The sequence below is a fragment of the Lissotriton vulgaris genome, chromosome 10 (assembly GCF_964263255.1).
Source record: "Lissotriton vulgaris chromosome 10, aLisVul1.2, whole genome shotgun sequence".
Taxonomy (NCBI): Eukaryota; Metazoa; Chordata; class Amphibia; order Caudata; family Salamandridae; genus Lissotriton; species Lissotriton vulgaris.
Window position 1 is genome coordinate 292,378,962 of NC_141698.1, and position 21,124 is coordinate 292,400,085.

Below are 21,124 nucleotides of genomic sequence, written 5' to 3' on the forward strand. Positions count from 1 at the left end.
CATCTTGGATCAGAGTTCAGTAAAACACTATGCACAGTACCATTCCACGTTAGCCACCCTGCACAATGTTTTCTGAAAGGCAATCTTGAAATGCTATTGTCAATAGTGTATTATTGTTTTAATATCTCAAGATGGCAACACATGTCTTCTAAACTAGGCAGCCATGTTGAAACTTTCTAAAAGTGATACACTCTATTTGATATCATTGCTTGACTGCATAGTACCATTGCATGATGATAGCTGCAAAGTTCAAATTTATTTTTATTGTAAGCATATGGCAACCCTGTTTCAAAGGTGAAATTTTCTTTTTTCTTCTTTACACTTTAAACTCATCTTGCATATGTTTGTGCAGTTCGTATGTGAGATTGTTGTGGATGGGTAAGTGAGTGAATGGAAACATTTGTCAGTAGGGGAATGAATGGAGGCATGAGTCCGGGTTGAATGACAGTGCATTTATTACAATTTATTGAGTGCCTAAACTCACCAGTGATTGCAGAGACGCTTCCAATAATTGCCAGTGCAATGTCATTTGAAACTTGACTGTTAACATTGTGGATGTGAAGGGTCAGGGGCCAACACCGTGGAGAAGTATGGCTCACTGGTTAGAGGAGGCAGACCCTGAAGCAGAGGTCAGACCCGGGACCAGGGTTCAATTCCCGACGCAGCAGGGTCTTGAGCCCAAATGTCCACGGACTCGAAAATTCTCGCTTCGGTGCCTACTCGAATCACGGGTTCACACTCTGCAACTCTGGGCATTAGCTTGCTTAATCTCCACTACGGCCCCCCGTGGCTCGATGCCTGGCTTTCACCTCGGGGATGCCCAGTACGGGTTATCTCACAGGGAAAAAGTCATGACGGGTTCCCAAAGCAAGCGCCGAGATGCCTCACTATGATTCGAGCGCTATAAAAGAAGACATATCATAACAACAGCAGCCCAACTACAGTGGACTTTTCATATCTAGGCATAAGAGGGCCCTTTTACCTTGCTTAAATTGAGGCAACCACTTCACTCATGCTGAAATAATAGAGTGTTGTGGCAATACTGGATGCTGCCCCATATTTACAAGGTATGGAGCAGCACCCAAAATATTGCCAGTGAATACCTGGTCTTAAGCATGCGATACGAGGAAAGCTTTGTAATTTAAATCAATCAATCAATGACACTTATAGAGCGCGCTACATACCCGTAGGGTCTCAAGGCGCTGGGGGGGGGGAGCCGCTACTGCTCGAACAGCCAGGTCTTCAGCTTCTTCCTGAAGGAGAGGTGGTCTTGGGTCAGGCGCAGGTCGGGAGGGAGGGAGTTCCAGGTCTTGGCGGCCAGGTAGGAGAAGGACCTTCCTCCTGTAGTCGCTCTTCGGATGCGGGGGACGGCGGCGAGGGCATGGTTGGCTGATCGGAGGTGGCGTTTGGGAGCGTAGAAGTTGACTCGGCTGTTGAGGTAGCTCGGGCCTTGGTCGTGTAGGGCTTTGTGTGCGTGGGTGAGGAGGCGGAAGGTGATTCTTTTGTTGACGGGGAGCCAGTGAAGGTCTCTCAGATGTCCGGAGATGTGGCTGGTTCGTGGGATGTCGAGGATGAGTCTGGCTGAGGCGTTCTGGATCTGCTGGAGTCTCTTCTGGAGCTTGGCGGTGGTACCGGCGTAGAGGGCGTTGCCGTAGTCCAGTCGGCTGGTGACGAGGGCCTGGGTGACGGTCTTCCTGGTCTCGGTGGGGATCCACCAGAAGATCTTCCGTAGCATGCGAAGGATGTTGAAGCATGCCGAGGAGACGTTGTTGACTTGCCTGGTCATGGAGAGGGAGGAGTCCAGGGTGAAGCCCAGGTTTCGTGCATGGTCTGTCGGTTTGGGTGCGGTGCCCAGGGCGGGAGGCCACCAGGAGTCGTCCCAGGCGGAGGGAGAGGAGCCCAGGATGAGGACCTCCGTCTTGTCCGAGTTCAGTTTCAGGCAGCTGGTCGTCATCCACTCGGCTACCTCTTTCATCCCTTCGTGTAGGTTGGCTCTGGCGGCGGCGGGGTCGTTGGTCAGGGAGAGGATCAGCTGGGTGTCGTCGGCGTAGGAGATTATGCTGAGGTTGTGTTTGCGTACGATGGCCGCGAGGGGGCTCATGTAGACGTTGAAGAGGGTGGGGCTCAGAGATGATCCTTGGGGGACGCCGCAGATGACTTTGGTGGCCTCTGACTTGTACGGTGGTAGGCGGACTCTCTGTGTTCTTCCGTCGAGGAAGGAGATGATCCATTCCAGCGCCTTGTCCTGGATTCCGACGTTGCTGAGGCGCCGTACTAGGGTGCGGTGGCAGACCGTGTCGAATGCCGCGGAGAGGTCTAGGAGGATGAGGGCCGCTGTTTCTCCGTTGTCCATCAGGGCTCGGATGTCATCGGTGGCGGCGATGAGGGCGGTCTCGGTGCTGTGGTTGGCTCGGAAGCCGGACTGTGAGGGGTCGAGGGATCCGTTCGTCTCGAGGAAAGCGGCCATCTGCTTGTTGACGGTTTTCTCGATGAATTTGGCTGGAAACGGGAGGAGCGAGATGGGGCGGTAATTCTTGAGGTCGGTGGGGTCCGCTGTTGGTTTCTTGAGTAGAGCGCTGAGTTCGGCGTGTTTCCAGCTCTCAGGGAAGGTGGCGGTGTCGAAGGATGTGTTGATGATGTCTCGCAGGTGGGGTGCGATGATAGCGTCGGCCTTGTTGAAGACGTGGTGAGGGCAGGGGTCGGTCGGTGATCCGGAATGGATGGAGTTCATCGTGCGGATGGTGTCTTCGGTGCTGATCGGGGTCCAGGCGTGGAGGGTGGTGGTGGGGGGTGGTTGTTCGGTCATGGTGTGCGTTGGTTGGTTGTTGAAGCTGTTGTGTATGTCCGCGATCTTGTTGTGGAAGTATGAAGCGAGGGAGTTGCAGAGGTCTTGCGATGGGGTGATGTCGTTGTTTCCTGCGCTGGGGTTGGAAAGCTCTTTCACGATGTTGAAGAGTTCCTTGCAGTTGTGTGCGTTGTTGTCCAACCGGTCCTTGAATGCTGTTTTCTTGGCGGCGCGGATCAGCTGGTGGTGTTTCCGGGTGGCAAGTTTGAAGGAGGTCCTGTTGTCCGGTGTTGGTTCCCTTCTCCAGACTTTCTCGAGGGCTCGGCAGTTCTTCTTGGAGCTCTTGAGTTCGTCGGTGAACCATGGGGCTTTCTTGCTGCCGGGTCTGCTGGGCGGGGTCCTCAGTGGGGCGAGTTCGTCCGCGCAGTTGCTGATCCACTTCGTGAGGTTGTCGGCGGCCTGGCTGGGGTTCGCTGAGCTGGCAGGAGGGTGCTGGCTCAGGGAGGTGGCGAGCTGGTCTGCTGTGATCTTGTTCCAGCTTCTGCGGGCGGCCTGTTGCTGGTGGTGGTGGGTCGTTGTTTTCTTGAAGGTGAAGTGGACGCAGCTGTGGTCCGTCCATTGAAGCTCTGTGGCGTGGCTGAAGTCGATGTCCTTGCTGGATGAGAAGACAGCGTCGAGTGTGTGTCCGGCGAGGTGGGTGGGGGTGGACACCAGTTGCTTGAGTCCCAGGTTGGCGAGGTTGTCGAGCAGGGTGCTCGCTTAGGGTGGACAAAAATATTTACAACAAGGGGTGGTGAGGGACAGAGTCTCTGAATTAAGCAGAAAGCTCTCACCCAGTCAGGTAATTTCTCCTCATATGTTGCTCTATCCTTATGTGCTGCATTCTGCAGCACACTTAGAAACAGCAAATCGCCAGGAAAGATCTTTTATGTGCAGGAACGTGTCCCTTCTTGCATATAAACAATCACCTCTGCAGTGCAGGCACCCTTGCAAGATTCCGCAAGGGTGCCTGCGATGGCGCTAAGGCAGCTTCTTTAGTGCCAGCACTAGGGGAAACACAGGGGTGCCCCACATTCTTGTAAATACGGCACATCCCTGTGTTTTTTTGAAACAGCTGGAGCACCGTATTACCAAATTTGGCGTAACACCACGCTCTGCCAGATTCTAGTAAATATGCCCCAAAATTTGCTCTGTGCCTTGGTGCCAGAGAAGCACCTTACATTGTACAGGACCTGCTCCCATACAAAAATAAGAAAAGAGGGTGTACTTTGTGTCATACTGAAACAAAGCCAATCAACTAAAATAACCAGAACTGGCTAGCAGGAAATTGTAATGCTTAATAAAACCACGCACAAGCAATCGGTAAGTGGATTATCATGACATTGCCCAATGTGACTTGTAGCTGTTTTTACTTTGCGCCCATTAGGGCCCAGGCCCTCTTGCTCCAGCACCTGCTGAATGTGTCGAAAATGGGGGTACACTGGAAAGATGTCTCCATATGCATGCATGTGCTCTGTTTCTTTATGGGAAAGCTGTTGACGTTAAATGGTCCAAATGTCCAGTCCTTACATTATGCAGGCGTTTATGGTGGCACAGCAAGGGTGCCATCTGTCCTTTTGAAAAGAAACTTTGATTTGGTATTAAAAAAGCCACTATGTTGAAAGGGGCCCTGGTGCCACTGCACCTGCTGCGCTATTGACAACTACCTTCCTATATATTGACAGGTACTGGCAATCAATCAATCAATCAATCAAAGACATTTATAGAGCGCACTACCTACCCATAGGGTCTCAAGGCGCTTGGGGGGGGGGGGGTCAGCCAGGTCTTGAGCTTCTTCCTGACTCATTTTTGTGAAACAAGACCTATTTTTCATCCTCAGACTTTGATCCAGATAAAGAGGAAAAAGGGATAAAGATGGAGGCACAAAGTGCAAAAGCAGAAGTCTGCAATGAAACCAAAGAGTGGGAAGGAGAGAGGAGGCGGAGTGGGTGGAATAAAGAGGTATGAGGTGGAATTAAACTAGGCAGCCTTAGTACTGGGCAGGCAGAGCAATAAATCATTTTTTCATTTAACAAATTAAGCAATGTCTGTAAGGTTCTGATGATACTTGCTTTAACCTGAAGACTTTGGAAGGCAGATTCCGAGAGTTTATTGTCCCTGTAACACGTCTCCAAGTTTGAGTCGGGTAATCTTGGCAGTGTTACACACTTCCTCACACATGGAAGATGTTAGACTGTTGCTGATCGTGCAGTTCCTGATCCACGACAATCATTGTAGAGACTAAGCAACACTGAGGCAGCTCCCTACTCCGGTCGAGGATCTTCGCTCTGTATAATCAGCCGCATGGGGTGATGTGGTTCCTCTGCTGTGTTTATATTTGCTTAGCCTGACCACACGGGCACCCTGCTGTGTCCAGTAAGAGAGCCCTTTCCTACTTCTGCCTCTGCATGACAAACTCACTTTAAATGAACTTTTAGTTTGTTTCTCCTGTGTCTCAGGATTGGATTTGTTAAATGAAATAAACTAAGGCCCAGCTTTACAAAGGCCCTGCTCTAGTGTAAAGTGGCACAAAGAGGCGCTTGGGGGCACATTTACAAGCCCCTTGCGCCAATTTTGCGTCACTTTTAACATGGGAAAAGTGACGCAAAAGTGGCACAAGGGCCTTGTAAATCTGCCTCTTGGTATTTAGAGGCTTATTTACCTGCCCCTTGCGCCGCCCGTGCGTCACTTTGAATATGGGAAAAAGTGATGCAACGGCGGCGCGGGGCTTGTAAATAAGCCCCTTACTTTCTAACACAAACATTTGCATTAGAAAGGTGCCCTTTTCTCAGAACAAAAGATACTTTGTGTTACTTTAGGTCCCTTTGTGCTAAGGGGGTATTAAAGGGGTAGTATTAGGGAAGATCCGCACAAACAGCCATAGCTTTTGATGTAAATCTCAGTCAACTAAGATAGCCAGACCGGGCCTCTCATTTTTCTCAAATATGCTCAAACTACTTCCAGAATTCCTTCCGTGCAATTTATCTTACTAGCGACTAACAACCAGGTTTGGGTCTCTGAGTCGGATCAACATCCTGTGATTCTGTGCAAATCACCTAGGGCAAGTCTTCTTGCTGCGCTGCCCTGCGCCAATGTGAAAGAGCAGGAATGCACCGTATTTATGAAATACAGCATTCCTGTCATTTACTCCTGTGCTGGCAAAAACTTTATTGCCTGGCACCAACGTAGGCACCCTTGCACCATGGTACCTCTCTTGCAGGCAGGATTTTTTTTGATCAGAAGGGGCCCTTTCCTGCACAAAAACAATCCGGGAGGAAAAACGAGGAGAAATAAAAAACATTCTCCTCGTTGTGCCTGCTTTGGGGAGGCATAGGGTTTTGGCGCTGCCCCAGGTTTATGTGAATAACTAAATCTGGGACAGTGTCAAACTCCATGGGTTTTGCGTGGGAAAACCCACTGCCACACCTCCTTGATGCACAGTGAGGCAATCCAGCGACTTTCACTGCTTTGTCATACACCATATCGACGAGGTCATGAAAAGCCAAGCAGGGTGGCTTTGCGTCGCCTCATAGCTAAGATTGAGTGGCTTACACCACCAGATCACCACAAAAAGAAATGCTCTGGAGGCACAAGCCTCCCATAAATAAACCCCTTAATCTCCCTGTGCCTAACAAAAAGAATGTGTTATGGAACTGGTGCCTAGGTAAGGTGCGACATTACCTTAGGGTCGAGTTCGCACAACATAAAATGCAAAAAAACAACTGAATACCTTCGTTGAGGATAACATACCAAAGTATGAGCATCTAAAATTACATGATTTGCCAAAAATGCTATCATCTTGGATAATGTCATCTACATCCCATTGTTAAGAACAATGAATTATGGAAAATGTTCTTTCTCATGCACCTCCATGAGAAACAGTATTACTATCTGAGAAATCGTGTGCTTCACCACTTTAACTTCAGGCCACTGTGAATGGTGTCCATAATCAAAGAAGGGAGAGATGAAAAATTACCATAAATACAGTCTTCCAAACAGTACCCACTACATTTATAAACCATATGTTTTGTTTGAGATAAAAAAAATAGAAGGTTACATTTGCCTTATTGGGGTCCCAGGTAAGTTTAAAAATGTCCCGTCTAGGGGGCGTGGTGTAAAAAGAATGAGTCCCACATCCTCAGTTTAAGCCACATATTAAGCCCAGTGTGTCAATGACATTCACTAGGACATGCAATCTGTGAGTAAGTGCAATAATTAATAAGGAAAAATTCTTGCAGTAGTCAAATCCTATGTTTCAGCTGTTAGATGAGAAAACATAAACCAACCGTCAAAAATGTACAGACATGTACTTCTACCTAAAGATATATCACACAATAAAATAAACATGAAAACACTCAATAATTTCTCAAAACTGTGAAACTGTTTGTTGTCAGAGTGCTTGCTCCCAGTTCCTCTCTCCAGCCCGTCACTGTCCATCTGCTTACTTCAACCCCTCCCAACCTTCCTCCATTACCCATGTTGCCCCCACCTGTCCTCCCTTCGTTGTTCGTGTTGCCTACCCACTCACTCTCTCTACTTTGCCTTTGTTTTCCCTCTATCCACTCTCCCATCTGCTCTCCCACCGTTGTCCTGGTTGTCCCTCAGCCTCTCCCCTCATTGTTTATGTTGTGCCCCCAACCGTCCTTCCCTCCATTGACCTTGTTGCTGACAACTCTAGCTGGCTTGTAGTGATTTTTTGTTTATGTTTAGCCCATGACACTGCAGCCATACTGCTGTACAACTTGCCTAAAAAACATTAACAAAGTCAATACCTCTCATTGGAAGACCTGTTGGCATGGCCAATGCTTGCTAGGCTTTGCCTGCCAGACAGGTCAAGCGCTGCCTGTTACAAGATGCATTTTCAGCTTAGAGTGGACTTAGAGTACGTCCATTGCTTACCATCAGTTCGAGTCATCATCACAATTATTTGATTGCTTCTTATTCATTAACTTGGGTGGGCACTACTTCTTCTTCATTCTTTTGTCCCTCCTTGGAGCATGGATGCATAACCGCTGTCCTTCCACAGCTCACCTTACTTTTCAGATGCTACTTTTATCTCTTTGCTCAAGCATTCCAAGGGAGTCAGGTATTTTTCAGCTGTCTTACTCATGTACAACCCCCGCCTCAGAGCTCAGGTTGCTCTTTCGCATCCCATGATCTTCTCCCCGTCATGTGTTTCTCCCCATTGCATTACCTTCTTGGTCCTCCTACATTTCTCACTCCAAGTCCCAACTGCATACTGTCCGTTCCATTTGCTTGCCCTCACTTCAAGTTCCTCTCTCTCCATTTGATTCCTCCAGAGCCATTCATATTGCTTTCCACCACCTGTTCCCCTCATGTTGCTTCCTCCGCCCTCCTGTTACTGCTCCACCCCAGCTTCTGATTCCACATCCCTTTCTGTGTTGCTTCCCTCACCTGCATAGCTTCCCCCACTTACTTACACCACTATTTTTTCTCTTTTTGGTTCCCAACCCAACTCTCATCAGCAAATGAAAAAAATCACACAAAATTAAAAAAAATCTCTTTCTTAGCCGTAATCTACTACTTGGTAAAACCATTTGCAAAGCCAATGGATCCCAAAAGCAAAACATATTAGCTTTGTCAATGCTTGTTTTCTTTGCAAGGTTTTGCGCTACCAGTGGTCAACCATGTGTGGTGCTGGATATACTCCAGGTCTGAGTTGGAGTATATGTATAGCTTTTTTTGGTCTTTTTTGGCTGTAGTATTATTAAGTGCATTTTATAAATGAAAATTGAACTACTCTTTTGCGGCTGAGTGCACATCCCTCCCTAAACCTCGCTCTAGCCTTCCCTCAACCTTTTTTCACCCATTCCTAAACCCTTCCCATTTAGTCATAAATATTCCCCATTTTCAAGCCACTCCCCAGGTCTTTCCTAAAACGAAAATGTATGTATATACGTCAGTAAACCTTGCACTCTGTGGAAATCTCTACACGGAAAAGATAGGAGAGGCAGTGACGTGGACCTTGGCATATAGTTTTGTAAATAGAATTTTGTATTACCTGCGAAGCACTATTATAGTAGTACCAGTGGCAGAAGCAATTTAATGAGGTGGCGGGGCTGACAGGGGTAAACAAAAGAAAATAAATATTTTTAACCCCTTGCATGCTCATGACGGAACTGCTCCGTCATGAACACGGTTGCGCTGTGCTCATGACGGAGCGGTTCCGTCATGGCCCTGCCGCCGCGCCTGCGCGGCGCTGATTTTGCGCCTGCGCGGCGCGTTCTATTGAGCGGGCGGGGCCTTGGCGGAACCGCTCCGTCATGAGCACAGCGCAACCGCGGCTCGTGACGGAGCGGCTCCGTCACGAGCATGTGGCCGCCGCTCTGCCCACCCCCCCCAGCGCTGCGGCGGAATTGCCGCCACAGCGAAGGGGTTAAAGCACTCACCTGTAGGCCAGCTGCACCCTCTCAGGACTCTTCGCCCGCTTACAGAGGCAAGAACCAGGAACAGGAAGCACCCAGGCTTCCAGACTTGCCTAGCCATGCCTACTACTCCTCCCCTGTTCCTGTTAGAGCCAGCCCACCACCCACTAACCAGCCAAGCCACGGAAAAACATATATAATGTTTGTTGTTATCATTTTATTTTTCCTCTTTCAACTGCTCACAGGGCTGTGGGGCGATGATCCTCAGCCTTAGAGGAGGAGCCGCCCCTGAGTACTGCTAAACATAGAACAAAATGCTGTTTGTAAATAGGCCCTAAAGGTTCTATTTGTCACTAATTTGTCACCTTGTGGGCTTTGGGAGCCATCCATTTTTCTAGCATAATTGCATGTGAGAAACCATTTAGTAAATCTAGAGGTGATTAAAAACCTTTGGAAACATTATGCACCACTGCTTTGCTGCCCCTATGTTATACCCTAAAACTCGATCCGTATGAAATTTAATGTCATCACACATTCTCATTTTGGTCAGCCTAATAGGCAAAACCTTAGTCTGCCCCATACATCTCGGAATGGATCGTCCATCTTTTGAGCTATTGTGTGGTCTGAAAGTAATTTACTTGCATCAGGGGTTTATTTCTATAATCCTGCAGAGGGGGCCATCTTCAACACATAGCCATGTAGATGATTGCAAATCCCCCCATCCATTACTGTGTACATACTCTGAAGCTTATGAGCTATGCTTGTTGGAGCAACACTGTACCCCAGAATTTGGGCACCCCAAAATTTACTAAAATGAGTTCTCCCACAGTTTACTGGATCAGAGACCGCGTTAATCCTCAATTTAATGTGGCAATGTGTCTCTCCAGTAACATATCATAACGTGTATTTGTAAAGCACACGTTCACCCGTATGCATCTTGATGCTGAATAACAGATGTTTATTGTTACCAAACTCAAAGGACCTTCACCAAACACCAATTATCAGAATAAAAACAGTGCAATAAATAAATGGGCCAATTCCCTAATTGAGTTCTAGATCAATGAAAACTGACAGTTTTATTACAGACATTTGAAAATAAGCAGTAAAGAGTCAATGCAATGGAGGCTCTCCTATGCAAAGTTTTACAGAGTATGTAAAATCACAAAATAATTGAATCCTCAATGGGCAGCAAATTATAAAAACAAATTGATGTGCATCCCAAGCAGCATAGGAAAGCTCAGGAAATCTCTGTCTCAGGCTTATCATCAAGGGGATCTTATGTACAATTACTGCATAGTAAATTAGAAAAACTGCTAAATCATTGTTACTTGAACAAAAGTAAAAAAATTAGCAACTCAAAACACAAGAATAATAAACGTCATTCACCTTAACACGTAAGCATCATCCCAATTTAAAAAAAACGGATTCAACAACCTCTATGCTAATGTCAATCAAGAGACAAATACGAAACATTTAGACAATAAGACTTTCTCCCAATTAATGAGTCCAGTAAGAAAACTGAGTGAAAATAGATACTTATTTCAATCTTCCATAGAAAGTTCATGTGGCCTAACTAAAACACATTATTAACTTCATTCAACATCATATGAACTTTGTTTAAATCGCAATTATATTAATTTTACATATATATATATATATATATATATATATATATATATATATATATATATATATATATACACACATACCCACTCAGAGACTCACACACCCACTCAGGCTCACAACACCACTCACAGACCCACTCATAGACTCACGCACTCACACAAACCCACTCAGAGACTCCTACACCCACTCACAGACCCACTTAGGCACTCAGGCACCCGCTCAAAGACCCACTGAGAGACTCATGCACCCACTCACAGACTCACTTAGAAACTCACACACCCACTCACAGACCCACTGAGAGACTCACACACTCATTCAAAAACTCACTCAGAGACTCATGCACTCATAGACCATCTCAGAGGCTCATTTACTCACTGATAGACCAACTCACAGACTCACACACCTATTCACTGACTCACTCATGGACTAATGCACCAACTTACAGACCCACTCAAACACTAATGCACTCACAGACTGACTCACACACTTATCAAGGCAGTCACAAACCCACACAGACACTGTGACACCCACTCACAGACCCACTCAGACAGTCACTGGCCCACACAGACACCCGCTCAGACACTCATGCACCCACTCTGACAGCCACTCAGACACTCACGCGCCCACTCATATACGCACTCAGACACTCACACCCACTGTCAAAGGTCACGGGTTACAGGTACGAAATAGAATTTTAAAAACTCTAGAAATTCACAAAAAAAACAAAGGTTACAGGGACGTTACAGTTAGGCTCAGAATTCACTCGAACAAAACTATAGAATTTCAGCAGTTATAGTTACCTGAGCTAACTATAACTTATTCCCCCATAATGCACTGCTTATGACCTCACATATTACATCACTCATGACATTTCAAATGACAACCCCATGACATCATCCACAGGACCACTCACACAACAGCTCACACCCCATAGAACCTCTCATACACCTACTCACACACAACCCCGCACATACCCATTCACAGACCCATACCAGACCTCACACAAACAATCACTCATCCATAGATCCACTCACACATCCACTCACCCTTATTGCCACTCACCCCCACTAAATAACTCATACCGCCACTCATGCACCCTCTCCCTCTCCAATACAGCCACTCACACATCCAGCCATCAGACATACAGACACTTACACTTCCACTCATACACCCTTACAGCCACTCACACACCCAGTCAATCGCCCATACAGACAATCACACACCCACTCACTCATACAGGTACTCATATACCCACACACTTACCCATTCAGCCACACACACTGCCACTCACTAACCAATACATCTACTCATACACCCACTCAGTTACCCATAGAGCAACTGACACACCCTCTCACTTACCCATAAGACCATTCGCACACCCACTCACATACCACAGAACCACTTAAATACCCATTCACAAATCCATACAACCACTCATGCACCCACTCACTCACCCTTACAGCCATTCACACAAACATTCACTCTCCAATACAGTCACTCACACCAACTCACTTAACTATACACACACTCAAACAGCTACTCACTCACCCACTCCCTTGCCCGTACGGCCACTCACAGCCACTCAGTCACCCATACAGCCACTCACACACTCACCCCCAACCTATGCAGCCATTCACACAGCCACTAACTCACCCATACATCCACTAACACATCCACTCACTCTCCAGTATAGTCACTCACAAAGCCACTCAGTCACCCCTTCAGGTACTCACATGCCCACTAACACATCCACACAGCCATTCACACACCCATACAGCCACTCAAACATTCACTCACACACTGACACAGACAGTCACACAGTCATTCAGATGAGATATGTTAGAAATAGTGTGACTAATTACTAGTACGGAAAGAATAGTAATTTAACTTATTGTGTAACTTAGTATATATCTTGAAGTCTCAGAAACGTTTACTTACGGGATGATGCCATCAGTGATATCATCAGTAATGTCATCAGTGATGTCATTAACCATGTTATGAGTGATGTAATATGTGAGGTCATAAGCAGTGCACTGTGGAGGCGTAAGTTATAGTTAGCTCAGGTAACTATAACTGTTGAATTTATGTGGTTTTGCACAAGTGAAATCTAAGCCTAACTATAGATTCACTGCAACCTTTGGGTTTTTTCAGTATGTATATATATATCTATATATATATATAATATATATATATATATATATATATATATCCAAATCAGCTTCTCCTCCCAAACGGTACAAGAAAGCGAAAGACACAGCGGGTTTCATAGGGGCTTATTTATTGGGTTCCAGCACAACTAGTTTCGGCATTCGCCTTCATCAGATGCTCCAATAATGCGTACGTCATAGTGTCTTTCATTTAAAGGCTCCTTCCCGGTTGTTTTAGGAGCCCCACCTCCAGTCCTGATTGCTCGCGCTAATTACGGGGACTACCAGTCCCACCATGCAGCATATCAAACAGTCTGGTGCTTTTCACGAAGCCGCAGCGTTTTTTTCAAATTTCGCTTGCACAACCTCCATTCTCTCATTGCCTTGAACTCCCTGACTTCCAAGGTGGGAGACACAAAACAAACTGTAGAGGTCTCACCCAGTCGTCCAGGTCCGCCCTATTCCAGCAGCTTTATGGAATCAGGTGAGTATTCAAGGCGGGTCACAGCTTTAGTTCAGTGCCCTGAATACATTATATATATATATATCCATACTAATATAATAAAGAGAGAGCCCAAACCTTTGAGGCGGGTAATCTCAGGAACCACAGCACCAATCACAACACCCAATACAGCGTTGGAAAGGGCAGTTGCAGCAGAAGGACATAGGCTATGCAGACACCCACCATATACATTTAAAAGGTAAAAGAACCGTGCAAGCAAAGTAGTCCCTTGTGGGCGTGTCTGCCTTGTGCTGTGGGCGTGTGCTGGGGGCATGACAAACACAGGGGGCGTGTGGTACGTTCCGCCCTTCATGCCATGTCTCATATTGTGTGCTAACCCCACCCTGCTCCCTTTAAATACCACTGCACCCCATAATCATAACACACCCTTACTCCTTAAAATACCCCAACACCTTTAAACACTAACCCATCTTAACCCTATAAATATACCCTGTACCCCAAAACCCAAACCTATCCCTAAACCCTAAAAATACCCCTGTACCCCAAAACACAAACCTAGCCCTGAACCCTATAAATACCCCTGTACCCCAAAACCCAAACCTATCCCTAAACCCTAAAAATACCCTTGTACCCCAAAACACCAACCTAGCCCTGAACCCTATAAATACCCCTGTACCCCAAAACCCAAACCTAGCCCTGAACCCTAAAAATACCACTGTGCCCCAAAACCCAAACCTACCCCTGAACCCTAAAATAACCCTGTACCCCAAAACCCCAACCTAGCCCTGAACCCTTAAAATACTCCTGTACCCCAAAACCCAAACCTACCCCTGTACCCTAAATATAACCCTGTACCCCAAAACCCAAACCTACCCCTGAACCCTAAAATACCCCTGTACCCCAAAACCCAAACCTAGCCCTGAACCCTAAAAATACCCCTATTACCCAAAACCCATACCTAGCCCTGAACCCTAAAAATACCCCTGTACCCCAAACCCAATACCTATCCCTAAACCTTAAAAGTACCCCTGTACCCCATAACCCAAAACTATATCTGAACCCTTAAAATACCCAAACACCCCAAAACATATACCTCAGTACCCCAAAACATATACCCCTATACCCATACTTTCCTTATCCAAACATTTTTAAAAAAACATGCTTTTACCATTCATGTATTTACAACGAATTTCGTTGTAAATGTATGCCTGGTAAAAGCATATAAAATGTAATGCCATGAGTTATAATGGCATTGCAGAGTCATGGTACTTTCGTAATGAAAGTATGCGGAGTTATGGTATACGGAAAGAAAGTTGCGGAATAATGGGTGTTTACCCTCCCCCGGTAAGTATATTGGTGGCACGGCGGCCCACATCCCCAGCAACATACTCACATTTTTTTACCACCCATTTGAAAAATGCACAGGTCTCTCTCATTGATGGCCAGCACCAAAATACACCTCCCGCCACAAGTTCTAGAATTGCGAACTTTAGAGCTGGGGAGCTACGTTCAAATCTCGGCATCAGCTCAACATCCTGTGATTCCAGGCAAATCGCTTTGTCTCCCCGTGCCTACCACAAATGACTGTGTTCTTCTGTAATGTAAATTGTGCTCATGCCATGTTGTCGAGTTTGCGCTATATAATATTGCAAGGAAAAATAAAGTACGGAAACTCGAGTTCACACACTACTGAATGCGCACTCTTTAGTGCAACAGCAGTGCACTGTGAATCGGAGCGTTTCACAGGCCTGTCACAGATAAGAAATGCTATCAAAACGAAATCCTACAAAACAATATACTACTGGCCAGCAGCAATTCATACCCGGACAACGTCGGGACGGGCTGCTAGTATATATATATCTATATATTCGGTAAGCACAAACGTCAGAAACAGATCTGAATCTTGAATGACGAGGCAGGACCCATGGATAGTGCAGATTTTCAATTTATTGTGAGACCCAACACCAGTCCGACATGACGCGTTTCGGCTTCTCCAAGCCTTGATCACATGACACAGACATGGGGGCTGATGACCCTTATTTAAAGTGCACAGTGCTCATTTGCATAATGAAAAGTGAAGAAATACTTCAACATATTGTGTCACACTGCTATTATGAATGCATAATGCAACCCAGACGTAATGATCTCAATTAAACAAACACATACTGTAGAGTCTGTTTGTGCAAATAGTAGCAAGATGTCACATATTTTAGATTGCGTAAAATCTAAAATACAAGTACAAGTAAATGGGGGTAATCATTAACATGGATAAAAACAATTATATTTCATAATGTGCCTTTAAAACAATAAATAATCACATTTACCACCCAATGCTACTAACAGTACATATTATTTCTACCGTATGCAAAAATAGCTGCAACAATAAAAATAAATAGATCATATTGCAATGCCATTATTTAAAAAACACCATAGGAGTGAATCCAAGATTGGCAACAATGGAGCCCAAGTGGGCATACAGTACTAAGTCTGAGTAGGGTCTATTGTGCAAATAATACTGTTTGTAAAACAACAGATAGTACCGCCCAAGTGGGCAAGACCCTATAGTGCAAAATACGCAATAATAAATGCTAAAATAGCATAACTCCATTATGTAAAACTTTAAAGTGCTACCAGTGAATTCTAAAAACATGTAATAGATGTTAAAATTCATGTAATGACAGTTGTGTGGAGGACTTATACAGAGGGAATAAAACATAAAGTTACAATAACAAAGTGCTGTTCAATTGTGAACTAGGTTTATATCCATCTCATACAGTAGCGGTGATAATCTTTTGAGGCTGGAAACCTATAGATACGTATAACAATCATCGCTGGTATTAAGCCCATTTGGAATCTTGGTGTCAAGTAAAATTATATGTCTGGTCTCCAATTTTCTTAATAACGCCTCCCTATCTCCAACTCTTCTTTGCGGGGGTACACAATCTATAACAAAATAGGTTAAAAGAGAAGCATTTTTTGCGTGTACCTTGTTAAAGTGTCTGGCGACCGGATACGCAGGGTCAGCATTCGTGATGGCTCTTATATGCTGTAAAATTCTTTTATACACCTGCGGTCTGGTACTACCCACGGACCTCAGACCGCAGGGGCATTCTAGTACATATACTGTGTATTCCGATCGACAGTTCAGTTTCTCTTTAATCTTGAAAGGAGTAGGGAAGAGTGGAGACTGATATTCCGATTTATTGACACCATTCTTACAGGCCTTACAGGTGGAACAACGCAGGAAACCTTTGCTACCAGATAACCACGATCCCGTGGCTACTTCTGGGCTACTACTAACCAAATTGTCCTGCAGGGATCTGGCTTTTTTGAATGTTATGTTGGGAGAGTTATAAAAACAGAATTCCTTCTCCTGAGTTCAATGAATCATTGATGGTGTTGGGATCCCAAAGGGGATGTATACATCAATGTTGGGGATTTAAATGTTGCAACGGTTACCAAATTTACAAATAAGTATATGTCAGGCCTAACAGTACCATGGAAAACATGAAACAATAATTTAAAAAAACATGAAACAATCATTTAAAAAGTTTTTTCATTTATTTGAGAAGATTTAAAATTAGATTATAACATATTTTTGCAATTAAAATCATATACATAAAAGTTATTCATAAATTTCAGAAATTCCAAAACATACAGTTTTACGTTAAAAATTGCTAACCTAGCAATAGTTCATACAGACATTGCACAAATGTAATTATCAATCAATGAATTTATATAGGAACGAAATTGTCGACGCGGCGTTTCGGTGCCTCTTTTATATCCTGCACCTTCTTCAAGGACTCGTTCACAGCTTAATAATATCTATAAAAAGCATATCATAATACATATTGTTAGGCCCATATTTTTTACAATACTTGCACATAGATAACTAAAACATTATGACTTGCATATCTAATATTTGGTAACCCTGAACACTTTACAATCCCAGATCTGATTTTTCGTGGTGGTATATTCCTACCTTCCCTCCGACCTTCTTTCGCTTTCTCCCGTTTTTTAAAATGGCGGCCGCAATAATACAAGTCTTAATAAACCGACAACTTTAAGGATGTAAACACTAGGTCGATATCATACAAAATAAAGACATTAAAAGAACGCTGAGAACCAATTTTATGAAAATAGAGGCAGTTGGACTACCGAGGGTATTACCATGAGTAGCCAACATTCGGAAAAAAACGTACATAAACCAGTACAGTTGTGCAAATAAAATCGAGCACAATAACAATAACGAAAGGAAACAAACAACTGGTGAAGTTATAGTTTATAAAATAAGGTTAGGGTGAGTTTAGAACACAGGACCCTAAGAATTCAACATAATACAAAAATCTAATTTTAAATCTTCTCAAATAAATGAAAAAGGTTTTTAAATGATTGTTTCATGTTTTTTTAAATTATTGTTTCATGTTTTCCATGGTACTGTTAGGCCTGACATATACTTATTTATAAATTTGGTAACCGTTGCAACATTTAAATCCCCAACATTGATGTATACGTCCCTTTGGGATCCCAACACCATCAATGATTCATTGAACTCAGGAGAAGGAATTCTGTTTTTATAAGATTGCCGACCCAATCCTTTTGCTGCCAGAAAGGGTAACTCCCGATATATATTTTTGGGATGTTGGGAGAGTTATGCAGCATATCACCAATCACTGGATCACTCTTGATCAGTGGCCAATGTTGTTTACAATTTTGTGTATAGCTTGGTGTTGACTGCTGTACCCAATGATTAGGCGAACCACATCAGTTGTTGGATGTCTACCCTCACGGTATCAATAGATGGAGTCAAGAGGGTTTGTCTGTCATGTCTGTTCGCTCTCAACATAGCACAGTCAATGCAGAAGTTAGAATAGCCCTCTGTTGAAATCTGATTTTACAATCATTCTGCGCTATTATGCATTCTGAACCACTACTGCAGATCCTCCTGATGCGACCATCTCACCATACGGGATGCTCCTGATCAGGTGCGCCGGATGATGACTACTGGAGTGCAGCAGGGCATTGCCTGCCGTAGGTTTGCGGTAGAGTCTGCTATGCAGTTGACCATTTGCAACATAGAATTCAACATCTAAAAACACCACACTTTGCTCACTCATATTACAGGTGAATTGTAAATTCAGTGTGTTTGTATTCAATTCTCGTATAAAAGATGTTGCCTCTTCGATGGACCCCTCCCAAATAAAGAAGAGGTCATCTATGAAGCGCCACCAGGATTTACCCTTGGTGTTCATGGTCTGATTGTGTTCTCCCATGAGGACCTGCTCCTCCCAGTAACCCATGTGGAGACATGCGTAACTGGGAGAGAAACAGGCCCCCATGGCAACACCCCTGACCTGCAAGAACAATTGGTTAGCAAAAAGGAACACATTGTTTTCAAGACAAAGTGAAATCATGGCCAAAAGCATTTTAGAGTGTTCTGAATGACATGGCGGTCTACTCATCAGGAGTGTTCCACAGCTCTGATGCCATCTCTGTGATTAATGCTGGTATAGAGCGATGACACGTCCATTGATACCAGCACATATCCTGGTTGCCACTTGAAATTGGCCATTTTTCTAAGAAGATCGCCTGTATCCTAGATATAGGAAGGAAGGGATTTCACATGTTCTTGTAGAAAGAAATCCTAAATATCTGCACACATTCTCCAGTATGCTATTTCTGGCAGATATAATTGGACGCCCAGGTAGCTTTGATGGGTCCTTATGTATTTTAGGAATAAAATAAATGACCGGTGTAGTTGGACAATCTATTTTGACATATTTATATATCTCCATTGTAAGCAGGCCAATACTTCTCCAAGCGATCAGACTGGAATAGATAACTTTATGTGCCTGTTGTACTTCCAAGGCACTGGTTCTCTTGTAGCAGTCCCGGTCTGTCAGTTGGCCCAATGCTGTTTCCATATATAGATTTCTTGCCCACAACACAACATTCCGGCCCTTATCGGATTGGCGAATAATAACATTCTTGTTTGTCTTGAGGTTTTTGATCAATTTAAAATATTGTGTATCCATATAGTTCCTTTTCTGGTTGTGTTGCATGTTTTAATGTGCAAGTTTTTCAAATCTGCGCAAACCTTATCGTGAAAGCTGTCCAGATTATCCTTGAGAAGAAGTGGGCAGTATTTGAATTTTGGTTTGAACGGGGTTGGTTGCAATTTTGGTCCTAATTCCAACGGGAATAGGTTGAGTAAGCAACCCTTCGTCCCGTTGCAATTCCCAACAATTCCTGTGTCAGAGCCCTCCCCGTTATGGCCGTGGGCTCAGAAATGGGCTGTGGATCAGATATAGTAGATTTGGTGGTAGCAAAGTGTTTTTTCAACTTCAGTTTACGAACGTATTTGAATACGTCGATTTTGGTGCTTGCATAGTGAAGTCACAACGCGCACTGTATGACAAACCTAGGGATAGAATGGAAGTCTCCCCCGCGGTCAGTGCAACATCGGACAAATTAACAACAGTGCATGAATCCTCTACTTTTGTACCTGATTGCGCTGCCACTTGGCCCTTTGTCTTTTCTGTCTCCCTCCTGCGTTTCCGCTTACGGCTGCATTTACGCCTTTCTGCGCGTTTCCTGTTGCAGATTTGACGGCGGATGCTCCTTGGGTACCGGGATCTGAGCGTCATTTTTCTGTCCATTTGCATGACCTCCAGTTCCTGTCCCATTGTGAATTTTCGAAACCCCGACCTTTCTTTTCTTTTCAATTCGGGATCTGATTCGCTGTCGACTTGTGAGCTGTCTTCTGATATAGATGACTGTTCAGCTTGAATGTTATTACTTGCAGGGCCCACAGGTTTTGCGGAGGCTGCATCATTGGTTACTTTACGAGCTTTGAGATTGTCATATTTTTTTCGCGAAGGTGAAAATGTGTCCGTTTTCATACTCCAGACAATCGCGTTGGAACTTGTACGCCTTGCATTTTTTAATTATTCCTCTTCACGCTTCAGGCGCATTTCCTATCCTCACGATATTTGACAATCATAGGGGAACTCGGTAACTTGTCAATTTCTCCATTTATTCTATTGATTTCAGATAGAAGCTTCAGCCTGTCACTTTCGGCATATTGTACCAATATTAGCATCAAACGCCGTGACGATTCCAAATTGCATTGTGCCCAGTCTAAAAGCATTTGCGGATCGGGGTTTTCGTAGGATGGAGTTAACATGCATCTTAGCCGCGGGGCACTCTTCCTACTTCAAGATAACCTGTAAGTGAAGAGTGTTCCCACCATTTAGCTTGCTCCTGTTTGCAAACACGTTTTCCAGGGCTTCGAATATGTTCTTTGGCATTATTTTGGGGCTCAGGCAGCGATGTTGTATTTACGCCGTTCGAACCTTCCCCAGCCGGGGGTCCGTAAACATACCCCTCGATGCCTCCACATGCCCCCTAACCGTGTCGGCGGACATGGTGATTGTTTATTTGTTGTTGGGTCAAAATTAGAAATGAAGAGGTTGTCAATACCCTTACTTGAGTTTGTACTGTAGAGTAGACTCCTCGCACACCTCGCACAGGGAAAAATACGCGGAGTCCTTCAGCGTTCCAAGCATACACGGTGCAGCTCCCGGCCACGATCAACCTCCGCCGACCTCTGAACCGGAAACCACTTCCGCACTTCCTGTATTCGCTGATGAAAATATCCGCTGTCCCTGGGGCTTCC